This window comes from Mauremys reevesii, linkage group 14, assembly GCF_016161935.1.
Source record: "Mauremys reevesii isolate NIE-2019 linkage group 14, ASM1616193v1, whole genome shotgun sequence".
Classification (NCBI taxonomy): domain Eukaryota; kingdom Metazoa; phylum Chordata; order Testudines; family Geoemydidae; genus Mauremys; species Mauremys reevesii.
In genome coordinates, this window is record NC_052636.1 from 42,472,932 (window position 1) to 42,477,541 (window position 4,610).

The 4,610-nt window shown below is 48.8% G+C and overlaps 1 non-coding gene across 1 annotated transcript; it reads left to right on the top strand.

Moving 5' to 3' along the window:
- The first annotated feature begins 3,286 nt into the window (after positions 1–3,286).
- TRNAV-AAC lies at positions 3,287–3,359 on the top strand. The gene has a single exon. It is a non-coding gene; the product is annotated as a tRNA-Val (tRNA).
- The last annotated feature ends 1,251 nt before the right edge of the window (positions 3,360–4,610 follow it).

Genomic DNA, 4,610 nt, shown 5'->3' on the forward strand with positions numbered 1-4,610 from the left:
GGGGGCAGAGCCCAGGTCTGGGGTGGCAGGGAGGTGCAGTGGGGAGCCCAGGGCTGGGGTGGGGGCAGCCAAAATTCTTTTTGCTTGGGACGGCAAAAAACCTAGAGCCGGCCTTGCCTCCACCCACCGTGAGGTAGGTAGGAGCAGATCATTATTATCTCTACTTGAAAGAGGGAGAAGCTAAGGCTGAGAAAGGAGAATTGACTTGTCTGAGGTCACACAACCAGTCAGTGGCAGAGTTGGGAATAGGACCCAAGAGCCCTGATTTTCAAACTAACCATCGGATCTTGAATTTCAGACACTGAATGACCTGAATAAAATGCTCTCAGATGAGCTCCAGACCAACAACAGTGACAGTAATTATTCAGCAAGAATTTGAGGAGAATCATGTTAGAGAGAATCATGAACTGCTCAGAGACCATTAATGCAGAGAAGCAGCAAAATTCGTCAAACATAGAACTGGTTCTGACTTATTTCCTTGGTCTTGAAAGAGAACAAGGACCTGAGTCTCCTCCCTGTCAATAACCCCCTGCTCAGCCAATCAGGGGTAGAGACTGAGAACGGGAGGCTGAGGGTTCTCACCAGAGAGCCCAAAGGATGGCCCAGGTCACTGGTGGGGATCAAATAAAATTCAAATTAAATTCTGCCTCCTTAAGCTCGTGTTTTCCATGCCTAGAATTCAACTGTCACCAGATGGATCAGACTGAACAGGTTTCAAACCTCAAGGAGGCTCTTACCTTCTAAACAGGGACTGCTGTTTTCTAGTAAAATCTCTAAAAGGGAAAGAGAAAACTCAAAAGAGGTTCCTCCTGGCGTTCACGTCCGTGAACCCGAATACTCTCTCAGTCCTCAAAGAGAGACCTGGAGAAGGAGACTTGCTGAAGCAAAGCCACAGGGGTCTCTGAGGTTTCCCTGGCCCCTCGCCCCTGTCCTGCCTGGCTGATGTCAGCATCTCTCTGTGAGGTCACCACCTCCCCACCAATAGTTTGTGGTCCTGCAAAAAACCTTTGTGATGTGACTGCCACACCCCTCCCTTGCTGGCCTAATGTCCTGCCCCAGGCCAGGCACTTTGGAGGTTTGAGCTACTCCCTGTGGATCACCCCACTCAAGGAGCGTTTGTTCTAGGCAGCAAGCCGGCTAGACAGGGAAACAGCAGACGCTGCTCCCAATGCTACACTCAGTTTTTCAGAAATTAGTCGACTTTACGGCGAGAAGAGACCATTAGAGCATCTAATCTGACCCCCTGCATATCACAGGCCTCCTGTATGACACAATAGCACGTGAGGGAGCGGGGCTGAGGAGGCGAGTGGGTGGGCAGTGGCGAGGGGGCGGGTGAGCCGGCAGAAAGCCAATATTCATAACTTCAACTACAAAAATGAAACACATCTAGAGATAGCATCATTATAATCAGCCAATCAGAACCTCTCCATAGACCCCTTACACGACAACCTTTCTACAATACTGGCTACAAATATAGAACAGTTGTCGCAACGGTGATCTATACAGATACAGATTATGTCAATAACGTCACAGGAGGTGACACGGCATCAGTGAGACTGATACTGGAATACTGCCTCCAGTTTTGGTGTCCTCGTTTGAAAAAGATTTTGTGAAATTGGAGCTGGGGCAGCAAAGAGCCACCAAAGGTTCTGAGGGCTGGAGAAAACTGCCTTCTAGTGAGCTATTGAAAGAGCTCAACCTGATTAGCTGATCAAAAGAAGATTGAAAGGTGACTTCATTGAAGTGTTGAAGTGCTTCAGAGAGAAAAGATTTGGGAATTAAAGGGCTCTTGAATCAAGCAGAGAAAGGTATAACAAGACCCAATGGCTGGAAGATGAAAAGAGACAAATTCATATTACAACAAAGGCACAAATATTCAACAGCAAGGATGATTCACCACAGGAACAAGCTACCAAGGAAAATGGTGGATTCTCCATCTCTTGATGACATTTCATCTAGACTAAATGCCTTTCTGGAATGTATTTGCCCCCAAAGTAGCTATTGTGCCATACAGGAGGCCTGTGATATGCAGGGGGTCAGATTAGATGCTCTAATGGTCTCTTCTGGCCATAAAGTCGACTAATTTCTGGCAAACTGAGTGTATCATTGGGAGCAGCGTCTGATGTTTCCCTGTCTAGCCGGCTTGCTGCCTAGAACGAACGCTCCTTGAGTGGGGTGATCCACAGGGAGTAGCTCAAACCTCCAAAGTGCCTGGCCAGGGGCAGGACATTGGCCCAGCAAGGGAGGGGTGTGGCAGTGACATCACAAAGGCCTTTGCAGGACCTCAGCCTATTGGTCCAAGGTGGTGGGAGGTGGTGACCTCACAGAGAGATGCTGACATCAGCCAGGCAGGACAGGGGCGAGGGGCCAGGGAAACCTCAGAGACCCCTGTGGCTTTGCTCCAGCAAGTCTCCTTCTCCAGGTCTCTCTTTGAGGACTGAGAAAGTATTCGGGTTCACGGATGTGAGCGCCAGGAGGAACCTCTTTCGAGTTTTCTCCTTCCCTTTTAGTGATTTTACTAGAAAACAGCCATCCCTGTTTAGAAGGTAAGAGCCTCCTGGAGGTTTGAAACCTGTTCAGTCTGATCCATCTGGTGACAGTTGAATTCTAGGCATGGAAAACACGAGCTTAAGGAGGCAGAATTTTATTCTGCACCTGTGATTTTGTCTCTTAGAATCACTGGGGACATAAGGGTTTGTCCTTTTTGTTTCACCTCTTGCTCCATCCACTGTCTGATCCCTCTTTTCTCTTCGTCTCTTCCTTCCTTTGTCCTTTCTCCTGTTCCCCTCCCAAAATCAGTTTTTTTTCTCCTGCTGATAACAGCTCACGTTAATTGATCACTCTCGTTATGGTGTGTATGGCAACACCCATTTTTTTCACGTTCTCTGTGTATATATATATCTTCCTACTGAATTTTTAACTGCATGCATCCGATGAAGTGAGTTTTAGCCCACAAAAGCTTATGCTCAAATACATTTGTTAGTCTCTAAGGTGCCACGTGTTCTCTTTGTTCTTTTTGCAGATAAATTAATGGAGGTTAAGTCCATTAATAGATATTAGCCAGGATGGGTAAGGAATGGTGTCCCTAGCCTCTGTTTGTCTGAGAGTGCAGATGGATGGCAGGAGAGAGATCACTTGATCATTTCCGGTTAGGTTCACTCCCTCTTGGGCACCTGGCATTGGCCATTGTTGGCAGATAGGATATAGGGTTGGATGGACCTTTGGTCTGACCCACTATGGCCATTCTTATGTTCTTATGAAGGGAAGGGCACAGCCCCATCACAGAGTTTCTGTAGTGTAGTGGTTATCATGTTTGCCTAACATGCAAAAGGTCCCTGGTTCAAAGCCAGGCAGAAACAGGATGGTTTCCTTTTCTCAGCTCCTAGTGGCCTGTCCCTGCTGTTGTAGGAACAGCAGTGATTTCTATGCTCAAAATGTGTGTTATACTTCCTCTCCCTCTCTGAATGCCTGTGAAGTGGCTTTCCCCCTCCTCCTCCCGCTCTCTCCTGCAATGCTTGGGGGATGAATGGGCTGGTTGAAGATCAGAAGAGCTTCCAGGTAGACAAGGTGTCTGGGACTCTCATTAGGCAGCGCTCACACACCCAGAGCAGGGACCCTGCATGGACACTGGCTGAGGTGGAGTGTGACCCACCGGATGCAGCCAAGTCATCTCTAGTCGCAGGCCATGAGGTTCAGGTCCTTAAAAGGGGAAGGGGCCCTGTGCTCAGCTGTGCTTTCACAATGCTGCCTAATGAGAGTCCCAGACACCTTGTCTATCTAGGAGCTCTTCTGATCTTCCAGCTGTTCAACCAGCCCCTTCATCCCACAAGCATTGCAGGAGGGAGGGGAGGAAAGCCACTTCACAGGCATTCAGAGAGGGAGAGGAGATGGGGCGGGGGGGGAGTGTAACCGACCTTTTGGGCATACAGGTTATATGGAGCACACAGATCACTGCTGCTCCTACAACAGGGTAAGTTCTCAAGCAGCATGTTTCTTACTTTGCCCATCTGCCAATTTTGATGATTCTCAATGGAAATATTTTGCCATTGGGTTGTGCGTTTACACAGAAATTGACATTTACCAACAAATATGTAATTCTTCCAGTCCTGCCTAGTCTGCAGTTGATGGGTTTAGAGGGACACATTCACTCTTCCAGGTCCCCAGGCCAGGCCTGTGCTCTCAACTTCCCACACTGCTGGGATCCTTCCCTGGTCTCCCCTCAGACCTCTGCCCCCCACCCCACTTCTGGGATCCCCTCCCCACACTGTCTAACTCCCCTGCTGGCAGGATCCCTTCCTGTTCCTTTCATTTACTGTCTCCACTCTGGGCAAAAGCTCTGCACTGTTCCCACACCAGAAGTTGAACCCAGGCCCCATGGATGAAAACCAGGAATCCTGACCACTAGCCCATATGGGACTATTGGTGCATCTGACGAAGTGGGGATTCACCCACGAAAGCTCCTGCTCCAATACGTCTGTTAGTCTATAAGGTGCCACAGGACTCTTTGCTGCTGTTATTACTACAACTCTCTAAGCCAACCCCTCGTGAGCGCAGCAGGGACTAGCGTGACCAGATGTCCCGATATTTGGGCCTTTTTCTTATATAGGCTC